Here is a 9,105-nt window from a genome sequence, read left to right as displayed (position 1 = left end):
ACAATTATCTCTCGGAGAGACCTTTCCTGAGCACCTTACATAAAATGGCACCCCTTTCACTCTTCCAACTACATTTTAGAATCAGTTAGAAAAATTTCACATACATACACACAAATCCTGTCAGCAGACTGATTGGGATTTTTTAATTTCTAGAATAATTTGGGAAAAGTGACAGCTTCATAATATTGTGCCGTCTTCCTGTCTATGCTATATCTCTTCATTTGTTTAGGCTTAAAAAAAGTTTTTTTTAATGTTTATTTTTGAGAGAGAGAAAGAATGTGAGTGGGGGAGGGGCAGAGAGGGAGACAGAATTGTTTAGGATTTATTTTATGCTTTTCATTAAAGTTTTTCAATTTTCTTGATAAAGACCAGGCACACACCTTTTGTTAGATTTGTTTCTAGATGCATATAATTGTGTTGCTTTTGTAAAGGATATCTTTTTGAAAACCATTACGTCAGAAAATATTTATCGCTGGTCTTTTTAGTATCTGTTGTACCAATTGTCATGACCCCATTTTTATTTCTAACATTATTTGTGTTTCCTCTCTCTCTCTCCGTCTCTCTCTCTTTCTGCAGTCTTACTGGTTAAATAGAGAGGCGTTAAAGACTGACTGTACCTAAAAGACATGTTTGATGTAATCAGAAGTGTTGAAAAGGAGTGAAAAGGGGAATAATATTATTTAATGTTGGTGTTTATGTGGAAACCTTAAAATCATTTTGTGTCCCACCAGAGCTATCTGGCTTCCATACTGGGAAGCACTGATTTACTACATTTCATAGCCACAATGAAATACCTTTGAGTTATCCGTTGTTTTGCTTCACCTCTGGACCTGTCTTCAGCTCAGGAGGTAATAGACGTCCGCTAAGCCAAGGAGAAATGGGTGTGGATGGTGTCCCAGAGAAGCGGGCGATCCCAGAGTCTGAGAAGCCGAGAGGCCTTCCTCTCACCCCGTCTTGGTGCTCATGCTGCTTCACAGCAGCTGTGCACACAGAGGTATTCCCCAGGGTGAGGTGCTGGAGTGAAGGGCGCAGTGAGTGAGGGCCTCCCTGACTTTCCCCACCCAGGCCCTGGATGTGAGGCAGGAAATTGGGGCTTCTCAGAACTGCCGAGTTTCCTGGAAGCCTATGAGAGCTGAGGCCATCTGGCTTTCTGCAGCTTACTTTCTGATGGTGTTTGTGACCTGGAGGAGGGAGCCCCCTCTGGGGACATAAACGAACTGATCATAAGCTCTGAGTGCCCGGAAGGTGTTCGCGTTGGACGGGAGAAGGAGGCTTTGGGTTCTAGCTGTTGCGGTCTCCACGGCTGTTCACCAAACCCTCATACCCCAGCCCCCTGGGCGGGCTTTCAGCCTGTGCTTGTCAAATCAAACTATGTCTTCTGAGAAATATGATTATTTTGAAGGCTCCTTCTCTAAGAAACCCTTGAACTGAGGAAGGCAGGAAGCCACAGACTCCTGGGTGGGCAGAGCTCACCTGGGTTACCCGCCCCCCCACCTCAGAGGGGAAAGCAGCTGTTCTGAGTCATCAAAGAAGCCTCACAAATAACACCTTCTTAAATGTTAGGATCATCAAAGAGGTAGTTTCCAGCTGGCATGAGGGTACTGAAACGAACACAGGCTTGGGGGCTAGGAGGCCCAGATTCCAGTTCTGCCTTTTCCACCTCTAGGCCATATCTCTTAGCTGACCTCTTGCAGCTGTGAAAGCCAAATAACATCATGGTGTACCATGTGAGCCCATTTTTTTTTTTTTTTAACTTGTGTAGGCGAATTTAATGTAACATAAAATAGCTTGAGTTTGCACACTCTGTGTTAATTATGGTACTGCTAGCTGCTGCAACAAATAAACCCCGGATGCGTAAAGACTCCAACATAGGGGTCCCTGGGTGGTTCAGTCGGTTGAGTGTCTGACTTCGACTCAGGTCATGTTCTCATTGCTTGTGAGTTCTAGCCCCACGTCGGGCTCTGTGCTGACAGCTCAGAGCCTGGAATCTGCTTCAGATTCTGTGTCTCTCTCTCTCTCTCTCTCTCTGCCCCTCCCCCCTCCCCTCAAGAACAAATAAAACATTAAAAAAAAAAAAAAGACTCCAACATAACAGAGTGAGTTCCCACTCACATGAAGTTCAAGGTTGCTCGGCTAGTGGCCCCCCCCCTCCCCTCAGTGATTCAAAGACCCTTTCGTTCAGTGGGTCTGCCACCTCCCAGGGCTTCAAATGGGCAGAAGGAGAACAGGGCGTGGAAGACACACACTCCCTTCCTGAAAGCTTCAGCCCAGAGATAATACCTCATTTCTGCTCACACGCCACTGGCAAAAGCTATATACGTGGCCACACCTGGACACAAGGATGGCTAGGAAATGGAACCCTGCCTGGGTAGCTTCCTGACACCAGCTTGTATCAGAGGAGGAGCTAAAACTCTGGTATACGTGCCATGCATCCCAAGGAACAAATCTGGAGAATACACGCTAATTCCTTAACAGTAGTTACCTCAGGGAGTAAGATTAGAGAAGATGGAGAGACTTTCACTTTGTGCTGGAAACAAGTAATATTTTATGAGCACGTGGTAATTTTATAATTCAGAAAAGAGCAATTGGTATGGCTCATTGTACGTTTCTGAGCAAATGCGTGGTTACCTGTTGTGACTTTTACTATCAGTCTTTTGTCCAGTCCTAGAATTGGAAAATATCGCCCAAGAAACGAATGCCCTACTAAATGTCCCTCATTAGAGGCAGATGGGTTTTAGGGTGGGAAAGTATGGGGGAAAACAGAGTTTTTCCCTGAAAAAAAACTGTTTTTAATTTTTAAAAAAGTAATCTCGGGGTGCCTGGGTGGTTCAGTCAGTTAAGCGTCTGACTTCAGCTCAGGTCATGATCTCTCTCTTCGTGAGTTCAAGCCCCGTGTTGGGCTCTGTGCTGACAGCTCAGAGCCTGGAGCCTACTTCAAATTCTGTGTGTGTATCTCTCTCTCTCTCTCTCTCTCTCTCTCTGCTCCTCCTCTGCTCATGCTTTGTCTCTCTCTCTCTCTCTCTTTCTCTCAAAAATAAGCATTAAAAAAAAAGTAATCTCTTCACCCAACGTGGTGCTCAAACTCACAATGACGAGATCAAGAGTCACACACTCCGCTAACTGAGCCAGCCAGGTGCCCTTCCCTTAAAATTTAAAAAAATATTCATGCAAAGGAGACTTCAAAAAGGGTGAAAATGTATTTATCTATGTATGTAAAGTTTATTTTTATTTTGAGAGAAAGAGAGAGAGAGACAGCATGAGTGAGGAGGGGCAAAGAGAGAGGGAGAGAGAGAGAATCCCAGGCTGACAGAATCCCCACTGTCAGCACAGAGCAAAGAGGGTAAAAATTTAGGAAGCCCGGAATGGTAGACTCAGAAGAACCTATAGGAACTCCACATGCATTTCTCAAACACGTCTAAAAACATAAATGTAGTTCTCAAAAAAATGAGACGCTATGTCTTAAACAGCAAGATGGAAGAGCCACTCAGATTTTAAAATTTTATTTGGATATGATATACTTAGTATTGTGCATGTAGAGGAGAAGCGGTAATCTGCAGCATGAAGAGGGAAAAGAAAAAGATTGATGATCAATTCTATATAGAAAGAGAACAAAATGGACAAATACCAGCCTGCTCTGCGGATGGACGTTAGAGGGACAGGGAGACAGATGCAGGTGGAGTCAATGGAGAGAGAGCAGGGGGGAAAGATGAGGGGATCTGAGGAAGCTCAGATGGTTATGGGGCCATTCCCAGGCCCTATAACAGGTGGCCACCTCTGAGGAAGACAAGAGGAGTCTGGTCTGGCCAGAATCATTTATTCATTCAACAAACTGTTATCGCGTGCCTACTATGAGCCAGGACTCTTCTAGGTACTAGGAGCAGAGCATTGAATAAACCAAACTCTCATAGAATTGGTTTTTTATTATTTTTATTTTTTTTAATTCTTAAAATGTTTTTACTATTTATTTTTGACAGAGAGAGACAGAGACAGAGCACGAGCAGGGGAGGGGCAGAGAGAGAGAGGGAGACCCAGAATCTGAAGCAGCCTCCAGGCTCCGAGCCGTCAGCTTGAGCCCAACGCAGGACTCAAACTCAAGAACCATGAGATCATGGCCTGAGCCAAAGTTGGACGTTTAACCAACCGAGCCACCCAGGTGCCCCTAGAATTGGTTTTTTAGAGGGAGGAGACACAATACACACATCAAGCCAAAAGTACATGACATATCAGGTGGTGGGTGGTAAGTGCTTTAGGTAAAACTAACACAGGGTGAGGGAGGCAGGAAGTGAAGAGGAGAGGAGGAGAGGAGTGGAGGAGAGAGGGGAGTATGTGTGTTATTTTATGTAACTGATCTCATGGTCAAGGTCAACATCCCCAGTAAGGAGCCATTTGAGCCAAGGCCTAGAAGAGACAGATGTGAGCCAGCATACAAAAAATTCAATAGAGGATGAATCATGGAGGATGCTATTGGTTGCCCAGCCAACATCCACATATTCCTCCCTGTCTCTAACAGGACCCTTTCCCTCTTGCTGTGATACATCCATGTGACCAGGAGAAAGTTGGACTCTACCTCTGACTCCATAAATGGATCCTAATTAGTCTAGGCATTCCTGGGAAGCCAACCTCACTTACCAGTGACTGGTTCAGGAAGGCAGGCTTAAGCCAGTTAACGCAGTGAATCCCCCAGTCCCTGTCATTGGCCCAGGAGAAGACACATAACCTAAGCTGGCCTGAACAGATTTAAAGAAGGGATTTATATCTCTGTCTGGATGAGGGTGTTCTTTCTTTCTTTTTTTTTTTTTTTTCCTCTGCTGTGATGGACGTGAACAAGGAAGCATGTTGTCACAGCTGCTCAGGACATGGGGACAGCCATCTCTAAACAATGAGGAAAGCCATTCTGCAGACAAAGCCAATACAGAGAAGAGGGCTGAGCTGGGAGAACTGCAGAGAAATGGAGTCAGAGCCCTGATTATTCCATGTCTAGAGCCTACTCTACTTCAAGACTCCCATTATAGGAGATGAAGAATCTCCTCACTGTTTGCGCCAGGGTGAGTTAGGCTTTCTGTTCCTTGGAGCTTAAAGGTTCTTAACTAGGACAATAAAAATAATAGCAGCTAACGTCTCTTGAGCACTACCTTGTGCCAGGCCCCCTCCTTAAATTTGTCATTTCATTTAATGTTCCCAACAATCCTACGAAGCAATTAAAACTATTATCCTTATTTGTAAAATGTGAGTGACTTTGCCCAAGGTCAAATGGGTAGGTAAGTGGCAGAACCAAAATCTTTCAGAGCTCATGACTGTGCTCTTAATCACTGCAATTTTTCTATCGATGTATGAGGCAGAGAAATAGAGGGAATAGTGTGGGAAGAAGTCAGAGGAAGAGGAGATGAGGATCCTCTGATAAATTTTGTAATTATATGTATTTTTTTCTCTGCCTGAAATACCCTATCCCCAGAATACCTTTTTTCCCACTCCCACTTCTCTGTTTAGGAGCTTCTGTTTGTTCTTTAAGACCTTGTCTCTGATGTCATTTCCCCTGAGAAGCCTTCGCAGATCCTATCTCCCCAAACCTCCCACCTTCTTGGATCCCACAAAGATTTTTTTCAGATTTTTATTTTAGCCTGGGCTATATATTATGATGTGTTTGTTTTCATAGCTCTTCTCACTAAGCTCTGAACTCCTTAAGGAGGACTGTGTCTAATTAATCTTTGTGATCTTGGTGCTTAGCTCATTGTAGATACTCAAGAAGATTGAATGAACTGACCATCCATCTGTCAATCATCAACACCCTTTCTTGAAGACCCTGTATCTTAGTAGGGAGTATGCTGGGCCCTAAAGAGATGTCAAGCTAAAAAGACCGGGCCTTGTCCTCTTGAAGTACATAAACAAGGCAGGGGTATGTTAGCGTGAGGTTTTTTTTTTAAGTTTCTTTATTTATTTTGAGACAGAGATTGTGCAAGTGGGGGGAGGGGCAGAGAGAGAACGAGGGAAGGGGAGAGAGAATCCCAAGCAGTCCCTGCACTGCCAGCACAGAGCCCAGTGTGGGGCTCGAATCCACAAACTGTGAGATCATGACTTGAGCCATCCAGGCGCCCCTGTGTTTTAAATATATATTACAGAAACCCAAGTCAGACTAACTTAAGAGAAAAATGTGCATGGGGCAGAACTTATTTGTCCTGGGCAGATTACTTCTCGCTTTAGGAATAACTAAATCTAGATCCAAGGGCTTGCAAAAATGTCATCATGAAGATTAAGCCTTTCTACGTAATCTGCTCTTGGATGGCTTCATCCTCAGGAATTCTTTTTTTTTTTTTTAATTTTTTAAAATATTTATTTATTTTTGAGAGAGAGACAAAGAGACAGAGCCTGAGCAGAGGATGGCAGAGAGAGAGGGAGACATAGACTCTGAAGCAAGCTCCAGGCTCTGAGCTGTCAGCACAGAGCCCGATGTGGGGCTCGAACTCACGAGAACCGTGAGATCATGACCCAGGCCAAAGTCGGATGGTTAACCGACTGAGCCACCCAGGCGCCCCTCAGGAATTCTTTTGCCATGTGAAAGCCCCTCACAACTCCAAATTTACATCTGATCATAGCAAAAATAGAGCTTCTTATTCCAGTGGTTCCAGGAAAAGCCCCAGGGGTAACTCTCAATGCTTTTGTTGAATCACCTGTCCCCCTCTGAATCAATTCAGTGACTCTGATTGAAAAGACCTAAGGCACATGCCTACCTCTGGATTTGGGAAGTACAGTCAACCTCATCCAAGTCATATGGACTACAATGGAGAGAAGGTGGTTCCCCAGAGGAAAATCAAGTTGCTTTTACCAAAAAAGGGATAAGATGTTGGGCAGGCAAAAACCAACACAAGTCCACCATAGAAGAAATATCCTATAGATCAACAGTTGTATGGCAAGGCTATGAATGATACATGTCTTAAAAGGTTATAGTCAAAGATTAGGTAGAGAAATGGGTCACTTCAAGGATCACTATCTAGGAACATCTCCTAGAAGGAAGCCTATGAACTGGGCCTTGATAGAAAAGTAGGACTATGATAGGTGAAGATGAGAAGGCTTTTCAGATACAAGGAAAAGTGTGAACAAAGGCAGGGAGGTAAGGATCCTTTGGAGATTTTTCTAGTTTGGTGGAAACTTTTGGGTACTAGGGCTGGAACTTTGGTTGGGGGCTAGATCCATAGACAGTCTACTAGTGAACTAACTATGCAGATTTCTTCCATTTATAATCTCAAGGAAGAGTATACTAATTCAGGCAGGTACCAGGAGTAGGATTATTCTCTCCATGTTACCAGTGGGGTAACTGAAGCCCAGTGCAAGAAGTGCCTGCTGAGAGGTCGTCCCACCCAGAGACAGATGGCACAAGAAGCCCTCTATCTAGTCCAGGACAGTGCCCCCACCCCCTCACCACCCATCCACAACAAGACCAACTCTAGGGTTGGGAATCACCAGGACAAGAGCTGTGGCTCAGCCCCAGAGCCAGCCTGAGGAGACATTTGAACAAAACTCTGGAAACAACCATCCAGGCTACCTGACTTGTATGATGGTTAAGAGCAAGGTCTCTGGAGTCAGATAGGCCTGGTTTTGAATCTCAGTTTCATGAGTTATGATGATACCTTGACAAATTACATAACTTCTCATAAGAAGAACTTCATACTTGTTATATGCATGATACAATATATATCATGGAGATGGAATGTACAGCCTAGGGAATATGGCCAATAATATTGCAGTGACATTGTATGGTGACAGACAGTGACTACACTTATCAACTATACTTCAATAATAAGTCTTTTTCTAAAATTTTTCATGTTTATTTACTTTTGAGAGGGAGAGAGAGAGAGAGAGAGAGAGCGCAAGTGAGCTTGAGTGGGGGAGGGGCAGAGAGAGACGGAGACACAGAATCCGAAGCAGGCTCCAGGCTCTGAGCTGTCAGCACAGAGCCTGATGTGGGGCTCAAACTCACTAGCCATGACCTGAGCTGAAGTAGGATGCTTAACCAACTGAGCCACCCAGGTGCCCCTATACTTCAATAATAAGTCTTAAAAAAGAATTTAGTGCAATGTCTGTTCCATGGAGTGGTCAAAAAATGTCAGCTTGAGGGCGGTACTTCAGGCCCGGGAGGCAGACAGACTTTCAGTCACATCCCAGCTGAGGTAAGACTACTATATTTCGTTGATTCTGTAATGGACTTTCCCTACACCTCACCCCCTTAAGTGTCTCCGCATCAATGCATCTTAGCATTGTAACATGATTTAATCGCCAGTGTTTCTTAGCAATCCATGAGATAACAGCGTGATTTACAATCAATGTCTAAATGGGGCAGGTTACCTAATCTTTTGGTACTTCAGTTTCTTCAGCTGTAAAATGGGGATAATAATAGTATTCGCTTTCTAAGGTTGTTGTGAGGGTTAAACTGGATTTGCTTTGCAAATTTCTAGCACAGTGAGGGCTTAACTAATCCTGTGTACCACTATTATTTTTGATTACTCTTACCCAAATCAGATAATGGGGGTGGTGGGAGCTGTACGGGCTGAGCAGTCAGAGCTGTGCAGAGGTGAAGGCTGGTATTGGAGGGCCAATGTTGATTCTCAGACTCAAGCCGGGGGGTTGTGAGGAACAGTAGGAAGACACACAAGAGGCCTCTGGAGTGCAAGGTGGATCGAGGCATTTGGTTTGCAGATGAGGACCGGAGACCATGCCGGGGTACCCACTGTGGCTGTCCAGTGGTGACGGGATGGTGAGTTAAAAGGGCTGGTCTATGGGGCACCTGGGTGGCTCAGTCGGTTAAGCGTCCGTCCGACTTCTGCTCAGGTCATGATCTCATGGTACGTGGGTTCGAGCCCCACGTCGGGCTCTGTGCTGGACAGCTCAGGGCCTGGAGCCTGCTTCGGAGTCTGTGTTTCCCTCTCTCTCTGCCCCTCCCCTGCTCGTGCTCTATCTCTGTCTCTCAAAAATAGATAAATGTTAAAAAAATTTTTTTTTTTTTTTAAGAAAAGGGCTGGTCTACATGTTCTCTTTAAACCCTCATGATCTCCAACTATGGCAACCACCCTTTATTAAGTCCTCTATGTGGCAGGGCACTGTGCTAATTGATGT

Source organism: Puma concolor, chromosome D1 (genome assembly GCF_028749965.1).
Source record: "Puma concolor isolate L17-30 chromosome D1, mPumCon1.1.hap2, whole genome shotgun sequence".
Taxonomy (NCBI): domain Eukaryota; kingdom Metazoa; phylum Chordata; class Mammalia; order Carnivora; family Felidae; genus Puma; species Puma concolor.
This window is presented reverse-complemented; position numbering follows the sequence as displayed.